The sequence below is a fragment of the Lithobates pipiens genome, unplaced genomic scaffold, assembly GCF_037356315.1.
Source record: "Lithobates pipiens isolate NorthernLeopardFrog02 unplaced genomic scaffold, aLitPip1_a1.2 Scaffold_18, whole genome shotgun sequence".
Taxonomy (NCBI): Eukaryota; Metazoa; Chordata; class Amphibia; order Anura; family Ranidae; genus Lithobates; species Lithobates pipiens.
The window spans coordinates 617,266,196-617,285,506 of NW_027507758.1; the positions used below are offsets into that span (position 1 = coordinate 617,266,196).

Below are 19,311 nucleotides of genomic sequence, written 5' to 3' on the forward strand. Positions count from 1 at the left end.
ATATACACACACAGTATACACACACACACACAACGAAAAGGTACTGGAGAGGCGGGGCAGCTATAATCTTGGGATTTTTAAAAAAAACACAGATTTTTACATACTGTCCCTGGTTTTATTGAGGCTGGCAACCCTGATGGGGCCCCTTAGTGGCATGGGGCCCTCGGGCAGTGCCCTAGTGCCCGAATGGTCAGTCCGCCCCTGGTTAGCGCTCAACCGAACTGTCAAGCCATCAAATGGCTGGTGACATAGGTAGCACCATCCCAACCATGACACTACCTGCCTGGAGTTTGCATGTTCTCCCTGTGCCTGTGTGGGTTTTCTCTGGGTACTCCGGTTTCCTCCCACACTCCAAAGACATGCAGGTAGGTTAATTAGCTCCTGTCCAAAATTGGCCCTAGTATATGAATGGGGACCTTGGATTGTGGGCTCCTTGAGGGTAGGGACTGATGTGAGTGTGCAATGTACAGGGATAGGGACAATTGTAGACACACACTCAGGTTGAACTAGATGGACTGGTGTCTTTATTCAACCTTACTAACTATGTAACTATATAACTGCAGATCAAACAGAGGACAAGATGTCACCTTCCTTGACTGTAAAGGATAGGATGGTTCAGATCCTGAGTGCGGCTGGTCCGGTTACATACTTACCTTCACCTGTCCCTGCTGTGTCCGCACTGCTAAACACCGGGAGGAGCAGACAGCAGAAGGGGAAATATAGAGATGTCTCGAAAAAAACCTACAATATTTCCGGTCATTGAATCCAAGTTCCCACACCTTCCACTGACTCTTCATCTTCAGTTGTGTCTTCCAATTCTTCCCTGCTTATTTTCATCACCTTCTCCATTCCACATAAATATAGCATTGTGCACAGGCTGTGCCAGACATCCTGGAGCGGGAGAAGCCATGTTAACTCAGATGTCAACCAAGAGGTTCAACGGTGAAAAGAGCTATGGCATCTGCAGTAGGGGGACTGCCAATGTTCGCTTGTAAGAACCATGTCGGCTTTAATGAGAGGAGCAATGACAGCCTGAAGGTGCCATGTCATTCCAGATGTCAATCAGAAACAGTCACATTCCCTAGGTTTGGAGGAGCCATTTCAGCCTGCAGCGGGAGGAGCCATGACAGCCTGGAGTTGAAGGAGCCATGTTATCATAGATGTTATCCGGAAGGAGCAACATGCCCAGCAGTGGGAAGAGCCATGGCATCCAAAGTGGGAGAAATGACATTGTGGAGTTGGAAGGACCATGCCAATTGCAACAAGAGGAGCAATGACAGTCTGTAGCTGAAGGGGCCATGTCATTCCAGATGTTAACCTGGAAGCAGTCATATCCTCTAAGTTTGCACGAGCCATTGAAACCTGCAGTGGAAAGTGCCATGTCATTCCAGATGTAACCTTGGAGCAGTCACATCCCATGGGTTTGGAGGAGGCATATTAACCAGCAGTCAAATAGGCCATGACAGCCAAGAGTTGAAGGTGCCATATCATCTCACATGTCACTTAGGAACGGTCACATAGTTACATAATTGGTAAAAAAAGACACAAGTCCATCGAGTCCAACCTGTGTGTGTGCGCTTTTATGTCAATATTACATTCTATATCCCTGTAGGTTGTGGTAGTTTAAATGCCTATATAATCGTGTTTTTTTTAAGTTATCTATGCTCCCTGCTGAAACCACTGCTTGTGGAAGAGAATTCCACATTCTTACCACTCTTACCGTAAAGAACCCTCTACGCAGTTTACGGTTAAATCACTCCTCTAACTTTAGTGAATGGCCGGGAGTCTCTTTAAATGCCCCTTTGCGGAAAGGTTTTATCCCTATTGTGGGGTCACCAGTCAGGTATCTGTACATTGAAATCATATCCCCCCTCAAACGTCTCTTCTCCAGAGAGAATAAGTTCAGTGCTTGTAATCTTTCCTCATAACTAATATCCTCCAGACCCTTTATTAGCTTTGTTGCCCTTCTTTGTACTCGCTTCATTTCCAGTACATCCTTCCTGAGGACTGGTGCCCAGAACTGGACAGCATACTCCAGGTGCTGCCGGACCAGAGTCTTGTAGAGCGGGGGAATTATTGTTAATTCCCTTTTTAAAGCATGCCAATATTCTGTTGGCTTTGCTTGCCGCAGCTTGGATGCTTGCATGCGGTTGCTGAGCCTATCATCTACTAGGACCCCCAGGTCCTTTTCCATCCTAGATTCCCCCCAGAGGTTCTCCCCCAGTGTATAGATTGCATTCATATTTTTGCCATCTAAATGCATTATTTTACATTTTTCTACATTAAACCTCATTTGCCATGTAGTTGCCCACCCCATTAATTTGTTCAAATTTTCTTGCAAAGTTTCCACATCCTGCAGAGAAGTTATTGCCCTGCTTAGCTTAGTATCATCCGCAAATACAGAGATTTAGCTGTTTACTCCAACCTTCTGGTCGTTTATGAATAAATTAAATAGGATTGGTCCCAGCACAGAACCCTGGGGGACCCCACTTTCCACATTGGATTGTTCTGAGTACTCCCCATTCATCACCACCCTATGAACTTGCCCTTGTAGCCAGTTTTCAATCCAGGTACTCACCCTATGGTCCATGCCAACAGACCATAGCTTGTATAGTAAGTGTTTATGGGGAACTGTATTAAATGCCTTTGCAAAATCCACATACACTACGTCTACGGGCCTTCCTTCATCTAGATGGCAGCTCACCTCCTCATAGAAGGTTAATAAATTTGTTTGGCAAGAACGATTTTTCATGAATCCATGCTGATTACTGCTAATGATTAGTGATGGACGAACTTCCGACGGGACGTTTCGCGAACGCGAAACGCGAACGGACACAAACGTTCGCGAAAACGACCGTTCGCCGCGGGCTCCATTGACTTCAATGGGAGGCGAATTTCGCAAACCTTTAGGTCGAATTTGCGGCCACGGGGTAATTATTAGGGGGTAGCACGTAGTCCCACCACCTGGACAATAGCATAATACATGTATGAGGTGAATTTGGGATCGATAACTACAAGCATTTTTTTTTTATTTGGGAAATTGTTCTGACAATTCAGGACTATGGAGCTAATGAAGGCAATGGAGGAGAGGGAAGGTCAGGGACCAGGGTAGGCAAACAAGAGGGTGCAGGAGATACAGAGCACTGACAGCAGCACCGTAATACAGAGCACTGACATCAGCACCGTGACATACAGCGCTGACAGCAGCTCCGTGACATACAGCGCTGACAGCAGCTCCGTGACATACAGCGCTGACAGCAGCTCCGTGACATACAGCGCTGACAGCAGCTCCGTGACATACAGCGCTGACAGCAGCTCCGTGACATACAGCGCTGACAGCAGCACCGTGACATACAGCGCTGACAGCAGCTCCGTGACATACAGCGCTGACAGCAGCTCCGTGACATACAGCGCTGACAGCAGCTCCGTGACATACAGCACTGACAGCAGCTCCGTGACATACAGCGCTGACAGCAGCTCCGTGACATACAGCGCTGACAGCAGCTCCGTGACATACAGCGCTGACAGCAGCTCCGTGACATACAGCGCTGACAGCAGCTCCGTGACATACAGCGCTGACAGCAGCACCGTAAGCAGCCCCAGGAGGAAGTCAGCACAGCACAGGGATGGTGTGATCCCCTCATAATAAGAACCCCCAGGAGGAAGTCAGCACAGCACAGGGATGGTGGGAGCCCCTCATAATAAGAACACCCAGGAGGAAGTCAGCACAGCACAGGGATGGTGGGAACCCCTCATAATAAGCAGCCCCAGTAGAAATATGACACCGCTCAACCTCTTCAAAGAGGAGGGTAGGGGCATATAGTACGGTGTGCTTTTTTGGGTCAGGGAAGTGAGCCAAATGAATTAAGAAGGTCTGTGTGCTTGATTCCAAAAATTGTTTATAGACATATACATGGTCTACTGATCACATGTGTTGAATTCCTCCGAGATCCATGCCTCATTCATTTTTAGAAATGTGAGGTAGTTAACACTGTCGTGAGCTAGGCGAGTACGCTTATCGGTCACAATCCCCCCTGCTGCGCTGAACGTCCTTTCGGACAGGACACTGGATGAGGGGCAAGCCAACAGTTCGATTGCAAATTGGGCAAGCTCTGGCCAGAGGTCAAGCCTGCCCACCCAGTAGTCTAGGGGTTCATCACTCCTCAGAGCGTCCACATCGGCCGTTAACCCAATGTAGTCGGACACCTGACGGTCTAGGCGTTCCCTGATGCTGGATCCGGATGACACCTGTCGATGGGTCGGCTGAAAGAATGACCTCATATCCGAAGTCACCAACACATCTTCAAACCGGCCTCTTCTTGCAGGCGCTGTTGGATTGGTACCCGCAAATCCTTCTCTGGGAGTGGGAATTGCTCCTCTGCCAGCGCACGCAAAAGCAGAATGCAGCATTTCTCGAAGCAAGGCCTGGAAGTGCTGCATTCTGACAGCCCTCTGCGACGGCGGTAACATTTCCGCCATTTTGTGTTTGTACCGGGGATCTAAGTACGTTGCCACCCAGTACTGGTCCTTGACCCTCATGCTTTTTATACGGGGGTCCCTATTAAAACACTGGAGCATGAAGGCCCCCATTTGCACTCAAGCGGAAGGTATGTGGTGGTGGTGGTGTTGTTGGTGGTAGTGTCTTTGGGGGTGCACATAGCAGAGAGTGAAGAAGAGGGTGCAGATCGAGAGGATGAGGAGGGTGCAGAAGAATAAGGCTGAGTGAGCCACTCAACCAAGTCTGGTGCGTCCTTTAAAGTAATTGAACGCACCTTCTGCAACTTCCCACTTTGGCTCAAGGCTGTTGCTCCTGCCCTACCCCTACCACCCGTGCGGAAGGGCCTGCCTCTTCCTCTGCCTGTCATTTTTTAAATCACCCTGTGACAAAACTCTTAGTCCCTATACCGCTGAAGGACTGCTGCAGTATAGGGCAGCGGTCAGCAGTAGTGCACGTCAACCCTATGTATTGTGGACCGATAGCGGTCCTTACAGAACAGCAGACTGTACTGCACTCAGGCCTATGTACCGTAGCACCCTATACCAAGTTACCAGTCCTTATAAAAACTTTTGTGGACCAAGCAGGTTGTGTGTTAGTGTTTAGCAGACTGTGCGTCAGTCCCTATACCGCTGAAGGACTGCTGCAGTATAGGGCAGCGGTCAGCAGTAGTGCACGGCAACCCTATGTATTGTGGACCGATAGCGGTCCTTACAGAACAGCAGACTGTAACGCACTCAGGCCTATGTACCGTAGCACCCTATACCAAGTTACCAGTCCTTATAAGAACTTTTGTGGACCAAGCAGGTTGTGTGTTAGTGATTAGCAGACTGTACGTCAGTCCCTATACCAATGAAGGACTGCTGCAGTATAGGGCAGCGGTCAGCAGTAGTGCACGGCAACCCTATGTATTGTGGACCGATAGCGGTCCTTACAGAACAGCAGACTGTACTGCACTCAGGCCTATGTACCGTAGCACCCTATACCAAGTTACCAGTCCTTATAAAAACTTTTGTGGACCAAGCAGGTTGTGTGTTAGTGTTTAGCAGACTGTGCGTCAGTCCCTATACCGCTGAAGGACTGCTGCAGTATAGGGCAGCGGTCAGCAGTAGTGCACGGCAACCCTATGTATTGTGGACCGATAGCGGTCCTTACAGAACAGCAGACTGTAACGCACTCAGGCCTATGTACCGTAGCACCCTATACCAAGTTACCAGTCCTTATAAGAACTTTTGTGGACCAAGCAGGTTGTGTGTTAGTGATTAGCAGACTGTACGTCAGTCCCTATACCAATGAAGGACTGCTGCAGTATAGGGCAGCGGTCAGCAGTAGTGCACGGCAACCCTATGTATTGTGGACCGATAGCGGTCCTTACAGAACAGCAGACTGTACTGCACTCAGGCCTATGTACCGTAGCACCCTATACCAAGTTACCAGTCCTTATAAGAACTTTTGTGGACCAAGCAGGTTGTGTGTTAGTGATTAGCAGACTGTACGTCAGTCCCTATACCAATGAAGGACTGCTGCAGTATAGGGCAGCGGTCAGCAGTAGTGCACGTCAACCCTATGTATTGTGGACCGATAGCGGTCCTTACAGAACAGCAGACTGTACTGCACTCAGGCCTATGTACCGTAGCACCCTATACCAAGTTACCAGTCCTTATAAGAACTTTTGTGGACCAAGCAGGTTGTGTATTAGTGTTTAGCAGACTGTGCGTCAGTCCCTATACCGCTGAAGGACTGCTGCAGTATAGGGCAGCGGTCAGCAGTAGTGCACGGCAACCCTATGTATTGTGGACCGATAGCGGTCCTTACAGAACAGCAGACTGTACTGCACTCAGGCCTATGTACCGTAGCACCCTATACCAAGTTACCAGTCCTTATAAGAACTTTTGTGGACCAAGCAGGTTGTGTGTTAGTGATTAGCAGACTGTACGTCAGTCCCTATACCAATGAAGGACTGCTGCAGTATAGGGCAGCGGTCAGCAGTAGTGCACGGCAACCCTATGTATTGTGGACCGATAGCGGTCCTTACAGAACAGCAGACTGTAACGCACTCAGGCCTATGTACCGTAGCACCCTATACCAAGTTACCAGTCCTTATAAGAACTTTTGTGGACCAAGCAGGTTGTGTATTAGTGTTTAGCAGACTGTGCGTCAGTCCCTATACCGCTGAAGGACTGCTGCAGTATAGGGCAGCGGTCAGCAGTAGTGCACGGCAACCCTATGTATTGTGGACCGATAGCAGTCCTTACAGAACAGCAGACTGTACTGCACTCAGGCCTATGTACCGTAGCACCCTATACCAAGTTACCAGTCCTTATAAGAACTTTTGTGGACCAAGCAGGTTGTGTGTTAGTGTTTAGCAGACTGTGCGTCAGTCCCTATACCGCTGAAGGACTGCTGCAGTATAGGGCAGCGGTCAGCAGTAGTGCACGTCAACCCTATGTATTGTGGACCGATAGCGGTCCTTACAGAACAGCAGACTGTAACGCACTCAGGCCTATGTACCGTAGCACCCTATACCAAGTTACCAGTCCTTATAAGAACTTTTGTGGACCAAGCAGGTTGTGTATTAGTGTTTAGCAGACTGTGCGTCAGTCCCTATACCGCTGAAGGACTGCTGCAGTATAGGGCAGCGGTCAGCAGTAGTGCACGGCAACCCTATGTATTGTGGACCGATAGCGGTCCTTACAGAACAGCAGACTGTACCGCACCCAAGCCTATGTACCGTAGCACCCTAGACAGACCAAGTTACCAGTCCTGATAAAGAGCTTTGTGGAACAAGTGAGTTGTGAATGATTAGCAGACTGCAGCAGAAGGGCAGCAGTCAAGTATAATATTCTTTCTATATTTGGAAGAAAGAATATTATACGTGTACAAGCCTATTACCGTACCACTGATACCAGTCCTGAAAAGAACCTTTGTGGAACTAATAGTAACAGCAAGTCTTTAAAATTATCCTCACTGCCTGACACACTGCTTCCTGCCTGTCCCTATACAAATTGGCAAAAAAGAGTAGGCTGGAACGATTAGCTGGAACAGCTCTTTTGTGGACCTGATAGTAACAGCTAATGATGATGATGATGATGATGATGAAGAAAGACTAATCTGGCTGAGCTGTCCCTAAAATAGCAGCATACAGCGCTCTGTCCCTTTATCTAAACTGACAAAAGAAACTCAGGCTGCTGACCTAACACCTATACCAGTCCTGAAAAGAACTTTTGTGTACCAAATAGCTAGCGTTTTCTCTGTCCCTACTCCACACAGGATCCTTTCCCTACAGTGACAGAAGAAAGAATGTAAAATGGCCACCGGATCGGGTGTATTTATAGGTTAGGGGGAATGTCCAAGTGTCCATGAGCTGTCATGTCTCAATTGGTTGTCCTGTAACACATGATAAACGTGTCACGAAAGGTTAAAGTTCTTGTATACATTAAACACGTAAGTCCGCCGGGGCGAACGACGGAAAAAGGCGTTCGAACCCGCGGACGGCGAAAGTCGGAAATTCGCCGCGAAACGACCGCCGGGCGAAACGTTCGTCCATCACTACTAATGATACCGTTCTTATTACTAAAATCGTGTATATAGTCCCTTATCATCCCTTCCAAGAGCTTGCATACTATTGATGTTAGGCTAACTGGTCTGTAGTTCCAGGGATATATCTTGGTCCTTTTTAAAGATTGGTGCTACATTAGCTTTTCTCCAATCAGCAATCATTCCCTGGGTTTGGAGGCAGTGATGGTGCGTCCATAAGGGCGCACGGGTGCCATCCCATTTTTCCAGCCACCCCTCTATATGTAAAATAGATAAATTCATGCATTGCATGAATCTATCCATGGGCGCTGGAGCCATCCCCTATTCAGGCATCTGTTCCCTTTTCGGACACCGGATGCCTGAATTCCAGTGGCAGGGGCTATTTTTGAAGCAACTAATTAGGCTAAACTAAATTAAACTAAAAAGGTGGACTCGTGGCGCAGAGCATTGAGCTACGAGCCCACCCAGGTGTGTTAGCAAAGCAAATGAATTATAAAGATAGAAAAACCGCGCTATTCAACACCGGGAGTGGGTAAACAAAAACATAAAATGGCTCAATACAAATCCTATGTATGTCTTATATGCCTGTATATATATAATTGTAGGTTGCTGCCCCCCCACAAGAAGAAAATCCCCTTTTAGGGTTTCTTCCAAGAATGGAAACAATATGACGACCGGGGAAAATGGCGCTACCTATTTACCATGAACCAAAAAAGGTTCTCATTCCACCTAAATGAGAATTAAACCTTTACCAGGAAGCCCTAAAACTTATCGACTCCGATTTCTATTGAAACCAGGAATAAATACAGGAACAGCTCCACCCAGAGGCTATTAAGTCACACAAATTATATATGTCTCCAAACCAGCCCTAGTGAGTGTGATAAGTCTCATATAATCCCAAACAAACCATACATAAATCCTGTGAGAGAAGCTGAATATCGGAAAATAATAATGCTAGCTGTGATTATTCGCAAAATCGCATCAGTGCTAGAGTTTACCAACAGTCTCCCCACTAGAATATAATAGTGAAAAAACAACAACCTTGATTCCAGAATGTGATAAATACATCCAATGAAAAAAAGGAGAACTATCATGAAAATACCAAAAAGTGTAGAAAAACGTAAAAAACTTCTATATAGCTCGGTGCGATTTTACCTCAAAATCGCATCGGTGTTAGATTATAATTATGCCAGTAATTTAACATATGTTAGTGAATATATAGCCCAATAGCTGAATGTGAAAAAATGCAACTGCTATTATTTCTATGAGAGTGCATAAAAAATTTCAGGTGAAAAGACAAAAAATATATATATGTGAAAAATTATATATAAGAGACAACCGATCATATAACACAGCCCTTAATAATATAAATATAAAAATAACCTTCAATAATAAAGTTGATAACAATCGTGAATAAGAAAAAATATATATATGTAATAAAAATCAAAAAGACAATGAAAAATAATATTAATAAAAAATAAATAAAACTAAAAAGAAAAAAAAAAGAAAAAAAGTATATTATCCAATAGTCCAAAAAATATATTCAATAGTGCAAATCCAAAAAATGTTCATAAAGTGACTTTAGTGCTTCTTGTGCAATCTTCAACGTGACTTCCGTGCTCCCCCACAAGGAACCCCACTCACCAGAAGAATGTACCCCTACAGGGGTTGTTCGCCTTCAGACCAAATCTACCGATGTCCGGCTCTTTAACCCGTAATTTGGTGATTGATCGTATCCAGAAGAAAATTCCATATATCCTCATAAGAAAAAAATTGGAGTCTCCATAGTGTAATCCATATAAAAAATCAATTTATTTCCACAAGATCTAATGAGTTAATTCATCCAAATATTCCGGTGTTGCTCCAGAAAAAACAACATGTAATTAAACAAAGTTAAGGAAAAAACGCTAATTTGCTCTCTGTCCCAGGGAAACAAAAAAACTTCTACAAGTGAAACACACACTTCAGGGCAATATCCCGGGATTTACCCTGTTGAAGGTGGTAACTCTAGTGCTATATTTCCCCTTGGGATAGAGTCCTTATAGCGCAAGTTCCAATGCACCCGCGGATGCCGTACGGTGGATACGCAGCTTGCGCTCCACCTGCGTTCCAAACACCGTCGGCGACCCGGAAGTGACGTAATCAGCGTAACTCCGTCCATGTGGAAATGTGGAATGTGGAAATGTGGAAATGAATATTTGCTTTGCTAACACTGAACCACCTCTCTGCCAACCAGGGAGCGGAGGTCTAATAACCGTCACCGGTGTGAAGGCACAGACATCCCTATTGGACGCCTAGTAGAACGGAGGAGGAGACATTCAGAAACCACAGAGGATGCAGAAGCTGTCACCTGCCTGTCCCACAGCTAGCTGCCGTCACCTGGATGGGGTAAGTGTCGGTCTGACGGCTGTATATTATGGGCACAAGCTGCATATGGTGGGCACAGAAGCTGCATATGGTGGGCACAGAAGCTGCATATGATGGTCACAGAAGCTGCATATGATGGGTACAGAAGCTGCATATGGTGGGCACAGAAGCTGCATATGGTGGGCACAGAAGCTGCATATGATGAGCACAGGCTGCTTATGATGGACACAGAGGCTGCATATGGTGGGCACAGAGGCTGCATATGTTGGGCACAATGGCTACATATGATGGGCAAAGAGGCTGCATATGATGGGCACAGAAGCTGCATATGGTGGGCACAGAAGCTGCATATGATGGGCAAAGAGGCTGCATATGATGGGCACAGGCTCCATATGATGGGCACAGAAGCTGCATATGATGGGCACAGAGGCTGCATATGATAGGCACAATGGCTGCATATCAGGGCTCAAGTCCTGCGGGAAAGCATGGGAACGGAGTTCCTGTACTTTTTCCACAACAGGAACTCAGTTCCCATTAGCAGCCATGTCCTGCAAGACTTTGAAGTATGCGAGCTGTGTAGCAGGTGCTACACCAGCAGCCGCCGACACAGCTCGCAATAGTAAGTGCCGCACACCTGACCATTCAGGCATTGCCAGTAGGGGGCCACATGATAGCTTCCGTTTCACTCTACCTGTCAATCACAGCTAGCTGACGGGTAGATCAGGTCCCTGCTGCTAAGAGATTGTATTTAGTCAGACCTCTCGTGATGCGCTCCTCCCCGCCGGCCCCTCCTGTTTTTCTGTCTCCTCATCTCCCCCCCCTCCCAGTCTCCTGCATACTTGCTCTGTGTATCCCGCTGAATCCCCCCCTCCTCTATCTTCAGTGCCATACAATGAGAGAACCCAGAGGTGGAGCACAGCTATTCTGCTCACAGGACATGCAGGGAGAGAGGTGAGCTGAGGGAGGAACATTAGTTTGGGGTGGTAAGCTGAGCACAATACCTGGCAAAGTTTAATGCCAGGAGGGAAGTTTATGTGGAAATATGTGAAGGGTTGGAATAGCAGCGAGTGTGTGTTGGAGCCCTGCAGAGTTTGCAGCCCCCCCAAGCTAACATACATCTCCTAAGCAGGAACACATCACTATCTCTCCAAGCATTCTGTCCAGATAATGTGCAGTTCATTTATGACCTTTGCATTTAACCCTGTGTTATCCAAACTCTGTTCAATGAAAAGTGTAAACTCACCACATAAACACTCTATATACAAAATAACATTCCCCAATAAAGATCAGAACATGATGTTCACATTTGAATGGAAGCACAATTGAATGAATGCTGATTATTCAGAGAATTACCGTATTTATGTTTATTGAGGATTGTTTTTTCGTATGTACTAACAGTTAAGCTTTATACACATAATACGAAAATTGGATGAAAAATACCACTTTTGAAGTGTTCGTGCATATGAGCGTATCATTTTTTATTTTTTTGGGTGGGGGAGTGGATCTTGGGTGAGTTCCCACACTTTTTTCCCCAAGACTTGACCCCTGCTGCATATGATGGGCACAGAGGCTGCATGTGATGAGCACAATGGCTGCATATGATGGGCACAGAAGCTGCATATGGTGGGCACAGAGGCTGCATATGATGCGCACAGGCTGCATATGATGGGCACAGAAGCTGCATATGATGGGCACAGAGGCTGCATATGATGGGCACAGAGGCTGCATATTATGGGCACAGTGGCTGCATATGATGGGTACAGTGGCTGCATTTTATGGGCACAGTTGCTGCAATTGATGGCACAGTGAGGCTGCAATTGATGTTTCAGCACCAGCCACCTCTGTTTGGAGGACCATATGAACTGGTAGTTGAAGGAGCCACGACAGCCATGATTTGAAGGAGCCATGTTGTCCTAGATGTCAACTTGGAGCTGTCACCACCCCCTGGGTTTGCAGAAGCCATTTCAACCTGCAGTGGAAGGAGCCATAACAGCCTTGAGCTAAAGGTGCCATGTCATCCCAAATGTCACCTGGGAGCAAGCACATCTCATGTTTTTTTTAGTAGCCATTTCAATCTGGTGGAAGTGGAACCTGGTGGAACCTAGTGGAAGCAGCCAAGAATACTTTCATCACCAGCAGACAGAGAGAGCAGTTGTTCCACAATAGAAACAATAGCATAGAGTTGTATCCTTCAAAAGACACAACATAGATGAAGACTAGAGTACAGACCATGAATACCAACTTAGACATCTTGTACAAATACTGTGCAGTATATTCCATGGTTGTACTGTGATCTGTGCCTTGTTATAGTACTTGGATCCTTATTGGGATCCAAGGACTATGGCAAGGGACAAACCACAGTGGTGGTATTTTTCACTCTTAAGATTTTACTCAAAATTTGTAGGTCTTCTCTCTAAAATAAAATGAATGTGGGCTCCCCAGAGCAGCAAGGGGTTTCCTTACAGCCTTGTGTCTCATGGTCCAGCACTTGGCCTGGCCCTGTCCTGGAGCTCAAGGTATAGAAGCTCTTTATTAAAGCAATCTTGTGGATATCCCCAAAGTGACACTGTATACAGAGTTTCTCAGAATCTCTTTAGTCATACCCGACTGGGCTACCAAGGTTTAGGAACCAGCAGACATGGACCTAGATGGAGGATCAGGAAAATGTATATATAATATAATAATAGGGTATGATGTTTGCTCAGTGACACTACCACTCTGGAGGAGACATTGCCAGGCTCCAGACGGCCTGTCCATCCCTCTCCCCACTGGACTGCACTGACCCACCAACTGCCACCCCCATAGTGCCACTCTCAAAGTAAGCCATTTCAACACTGGCAGTCCCCCGCATTTTCTCTTTAAGGATAGCCCTGCCCAGTCACAAGGCACCCCTGATCACATGGATAGGTCTGTTCCAATTTTCATAGACATATTAGGAAGACAACACCGAGCCAAACAGAATTGATTTATCACATATGAAATCCGACCAATATCTAATCCACCGACACACGTCCACAACTCCACACCTTAGATGGGCGATACCGGCCAAGTCACGGCTGCTTGGAACAACACAGCACTTCCCAGAGTATCCCTTCCTTCCGAACATCTCCTATAGTATGATTGCAACCTCTGACTATCTCCTATAGTATGTTTGCAGCCGCTGAACATCTCTTGTATCATGTCTGCAGCCTCTGACCATCTCCCGTATTATGTCTGGAGCCTCTGACCATCTGCTATAGTATGTCTCTGCTCTCTGATCATCCCCTGTAGTATGTCTGTATCATTATATAAAAATTTTATTATGTTTTCTTTAAAAAAAAAAAAAAAAAGTAATTATTTCATCCCATATTTTATATATATATATATATATATATATATATATATATATATATATATATATAATCCAGTGGTTGCCACTGCACACATATCAGAGAGAAAATGGGCCCCGGTGCTCAGCAAAGCCTCTAGTACATATAGTCCAAAAGAGAGAGCGCCACTCACAGGTCTTGAGAGGGGAAAGCACAGTGAAGATTTTAGTTTGACATTTCGACGAGTCCTGAGAAAGACGAGCTTGTGCCTCATTGAAATGTCGAAATAATGTCATGGACTATAATTACTAATATATATATGTTTTTAATGTAATTATTATATTTATTTTAATATATGTTCTTAAAAAAAAAGGAATTATTATAGCTCATATAATTAATTGTTTTATTATATAAATAATCATATTATTTTTTTTGTATTTTCTCAAAAAAAAAAATACAAATTATTATATCTTATTACTTTACTTGTTACGATATGTTTTATTAATAGATAGCAACAGAAAAAATAAAAATTTAAAAAACTGCACATATTCAAAGAGTATCATAATAGTGCACAAATAAATGAGATACAATAGAATAAAATTGGCCATACCATGGACAGATAAAAGTCCACATATAAAGCAAGTAAAAACATAATGGTCGAACACATTGAAAAATTGTCCAAGAGTAAAAGGGAACAAAAAAGGGCAGCTAATAAGGAAATAATATTTATTTTTTGTAATATAATCATTATGTTTAATGTTAATATATTTTATTTTTGGGGGCATAGCCTGGACACGCGTCAGGGAAATAGGCGCATCCCTATGCGCAACCTCGCAAGGTACGTTCGTGTTAACGCGCGTCAGCGCACACGGAGGCGCAATGTGTTTCCAAAAGGAACGCCCGACGTTACGTCTGATCGAGCGTGCGTACGCGATGGTGGTACGAACGCATAACGTTACATGTCGTAGGCGTACGAACGCTATGGCGCGCACATGACGTGACCTAGGCACCTTGCCTATTTAAACGTTCACCTGACAGTGCTGCATCGCTGGATTATCGTCAGCTTCACCTGTGTACCTGTGTCCGTGATTCCTGCTGTCTGATATTCTGTGTACCGACCCGGCTTGTTTGACCTGCTCCTGTTTTTCTCCTGGCTCTTACCACTGGCTTGTACCCGACATCCCTTGTCTGCTCCCTGCACCCGATCTCGGCTTGGCTTGGACTCCTATTCTCCGGTCTTCAGCTCAAGACCCGTAGCTCCGACCTTAGGACTGATCTTCTGTGTTTGACCCCCGGCCTGGCCTTGACCCTGCTATTGGACTTTCGTTTATCCCTCTCTTGGACTTTCCAAGCACGGTTGCCCCCGGAGACCTGTTCTACTCAGCTCCTGTCATCTGCTGCTGCTACCAGGCAACCTGTGCTACTGTGGGCACTGCATCCCTGTGTCATCTTCAGGGTTGTGCTGCACTCGGCCGCAAGGGGAGCCCTCTCAGCATCTCGGCCTCCCTCCAGATCCTGACAGTATAATCCAGCCATGTCAGAGGCAGACAGAGGTGACTCCCCAATGGAGGCCATTCTACAAGAAGTCATGGCCCTTACCCCAGCTATTCAGGAACTCCAAGAAAGGTATCTCTGGCTGAAGGAACATCTGCAGCACTCACCGTTCATCTCCTCCGGCCAAGCTTCTGCTACCGTAATTATGACCTCTCCAGAACCACGAGTTCCAGCCCCAGAGCGCTTTCATGGGGATCGAAGAAAATTTAGATCCTTCAAGAACTCATGTTATTTATACTTCTCCCTGCAACCTCGGACTTTTGCTTCTGAAGAGACCAAAGTGGGTTTTACCATTTCACTATTAAGGGACGATCCTCAGACGTGGGCCCATGGCCTACTGGAGCAATGCAGCCCTCTCATTAACACTTTGGACCAGTTCTTCAAAGCTATGGCACGCCTATATGATGACCCCTTACGGACAGCAACAGCTGAAGCAACTTTGTACTCCCTTCGCCAGGGTGAGCAGCCTGCAGAGGACTATACAGTGGAATTCCGCACATGGTCTACAGATTTCGGTTGGAATGAAGCAGCACTAAAATATCAATATCGGGTGGGGTTGTCTGAAGTCCTCAAGGATGAGATAGCCAGATTAGAGGTCCCCCCAACACTTGAGGATCTTATCCAACTCACTATCCAGCTTGACAGGCGTCTACGGGAACGCCAGTCTGAACGTGCTCAGGTTCCCTGTCCTATCCAGGCTCCACCTTCGGTCTGCCCGGCGGCAACTTCTGTTCTGAATGGCATGTTCCGTCCCACCTTAACCTTTGAAGAGAGACTTCGTCGCTGACAGGCGCACCTTTGTTTCTATTGTGGGGAATCAGGACATTTCATAAACAACTGCCCTGCAAGACCAAGTAAACCAATCCTCTGTACTCCATTTCACCTTCAAGTAACGAAGCCGGCTTCAGCCCATATCACCCTTCCTGTCACGTTGATGGTGGCGGGCACAGGAGTTCATCTACAGGCAATACTTGACTCCGAGGCCTGTAGTTGTTTTCTGGATTTGGCCCTAGCTAAGAGTCTTGCTCTTCCACTCAATCTCAAGAAACAAAGATTGACTGTCCATCTAGCCGATGGCTCCTTACCTAGCTCTGGCCATGTCACCAGGGAAACAATACCCATCCTAACGACCACCGATTCAGGTCATCGGGAATTTCTTAAGTTTGATGTCCTGAGTTCTCCCATGTTTCCCGTAATCCTAGGGATTCCATGGCTGCAGGCACACAACCCTCGGATTGATTGGCTCAAGAAGAAGATATCCTTCACATCCGCCTATTGCCAGCAACATTGTCTGGACTCTGAATCAAGAGACTTGTCCAGTTGTTTGACTGTACAACCCACACCCAGTCCAGTTCCTAATATACCAGCAGTTTACCAGGAATTTAAAGATGTGTTCGACAAAAAGAAGGCAGATACCTTACCTCCACACCGCCCCTATGATTGCCCCATCGAGTTATTACCCGGGGCTCCCATTCCCTTTGGCCGGATATTTCCCCTTTCTGAAACTGAACTTCAGGCCTTGAGACAATATATAGATGAAAACCTGGCAAAAGGATTCATTCGTCCCTCTTCATCCCCTGCCGGTGCAGGCATCTTCTTCGTGGAAAAAAAGGACAAGACTTTAAGACCATGTGTGGACTACAGGGAATTAAATAATATCACCCTTAAGAACCGCTACCCACTTCCGCTCATCCCTGAACTCTTCCAAAGATTCCGCACATCACGTATCTTCACCAAACTTGACTTACGTGGAGCTTACAACCTTGTCCGCATCCGGGAGGGGGACGAGTGGAAGACGGCATTCAGAACGAGATTTGAGCATTTCGAGTATTTAGTCATGCCATTCGGATTGTGCAATGCCCCGGCAACTTTTCAGCATTTCATTAACGACATCTTCCGGGAGCATTCAGACCACTTTGGAACTTCACACAGTGCACATTAAGAAAGTACTATGTATTCTTAGAACACATGGATTATTCGTTAAGGCCGAGAAGTGCGATTTTGAAAAGGAATTCATTCAATTCTTGGGACTCATCATCACCACAGGTGGAATTACCATGGACCCCCAAAAGGTGAAGTCTATCCTAGACTGGCCCGCTCCTTCTGACAAGAAGGGTGTTCAGAGATTTATTGGTTTTGCAAACTTCTACCGAAGATTCATAAGGAACTTCTCCACCATTGTAGCACCCATTACTCAGACCACTCGTCAACATACCAAGTTCCATTGGTCCACAGCAGCGCAGTCCGCCTTTGACCAGCTCAAGACCCTCTTCACTACCGCACCAATCCTGCAGCATCCAGATCCCGCCTTACCCTACGTGCTGGAAGTTGATGCCTCAGAGGTGGCCACAGGAGCGATTCTATCCCAACGTCGAGGCTCCAAGGCATTACTGCATCCCGTAGCTTTTTTCTCACGAAAGATGAGTTCCCCAGAGAAAAACTACGATGTGGGGGATCGGGAACTTCTAGCGATTAAAACCACTCTCGAAGAATGGAGGTATCTCCTGGAAGGTGCCGCTCACCCCATCCTAATTTTTACCGATCATAAAAACCTGGAGTACCTCCGCACGGCCAAAGGTCTGAGACCCCAACAGGCCCGATGGGCTCTATTCTTCTCGAGGTTTAATTTCCACATAACCTATCGCCCAGGATCAAAGAATAGCAAAGCAGATGCCTTGTCCCGAATGTTCCCAGATACCCCGGGAGGAATCCCACCCAGTACAATTTTGTCCCCCCAAAATTTCCTACTAATCCAACCGGATCTAAGATCTTCAATTGAGCAGGCCTCTAGCCAGTGTACGGAAGCTGAAGTTTCTTACCTGAGAAGCCAAGAAGGGCTTCTATGGCACCAAGATAAGATTTTTGTTCCCCAGCAAGCCAGGTTACTGGTATTGAAAAATTTTCACGACCATCAACTAGCTGGCCACTTTGGAGTCCGGAAGACAATTGACCTTGTGCAGCGGTCCTTATGGTGGCCTACCCTAAGATCAGACTGTAAAAAATACGTTGACTCCTGTACAACCTGCCAGCGTAACAAGGGGTCTAACGCCAGATCCTGGGGCCTGTTAAGGCCGCTGCCGGTCCCGGAAAAACCTTGGAAGGAAATCTCCATGGATTTTATTGTAGAGTTACCTCTCTCAGAAGGGTTTACGACCATCTTGGTGGAGGTAGACCGTCTATCCAAAATGGCGCATTTTTTGCCAATGAAAGGAACTCCCTCTGCCTTGGATACAGCAAAAACTTTTATAAAGGAAATTGTCCGATTACACGGAGTACCTGACAACATTGTATCAGATAGAGGGGTACAATTTACCTCCAGGTTTTGGAAAGATCTCTGCAAGTTACTTTCAACTGGAACATGTTTATCCTCGGCCTATCACCCACAGAGTAACGGTCAAACTGAAAGAACCAACCAGACGCTTGAACAATATCTACGATGCTTCTGTTCTTATTCCCAGGACGATTGGGTTTCCTTGCTACCTTGTGCAGAATTTGCATATAACAACTCAGTGCACGCCTCTACCAACCAATCACCTTTCTGGGCAAATTACGGATTCCATCCTTCATTTTTGCCTAATACCATTCCTGAATCCTCCGTCCCGGCAGTTCAAGACAGAGTGAACCTCATTCAAGCAAACTACCAAATGCTTCAGGATACCATGAAGAAGGCTCAGGAAGAGTACAAGAGACATTACGATAAAAGGAAGAGAGTTAACCCTACCTTTAAGATAGGGGACAAGGTGTGGCTCTCAGCAGTAAATCTTAAACTGCCATATCCACCCCGGAAATTGGGACCTAAATTCCTGGGCCCTTTTCGAGATTAAACGTGAAATTAACTCCGTAGCATTTGAACTTGTTTTGCCTGAATCTTTCAGAATCCATCCAGTGTTTCATGTTTCTCTTCTTAAACGTGTCATCTTCAGTCCTTTTTCAGGGAGAGAAGAAGCGCCCCCGCCTCCGGTTCAGGTTGGAGATGAAACTGAATTCGAAGTTGAGTCTATCCTTGACTGTCGTCGGAGAGGTAGGACAATCCAGTTTCTAATTAAGTGG

General features: G+C 46.2%; 1 protein-coding gene across 2 annotated transcripts in view; it reads right to left on the minus strand.

Annotated features, from left to right (window-relative positions):
• TRIM54 (tripartite motif containing 54) overlaps nucleotides 1-19,311 on the minus strand; it is a 49,057-nt gene that overhangs the window by 23,329 nt on the left and 6,417 nt on the right. The gene's annotated exons all lie outside the window — the stretch shown is intronic.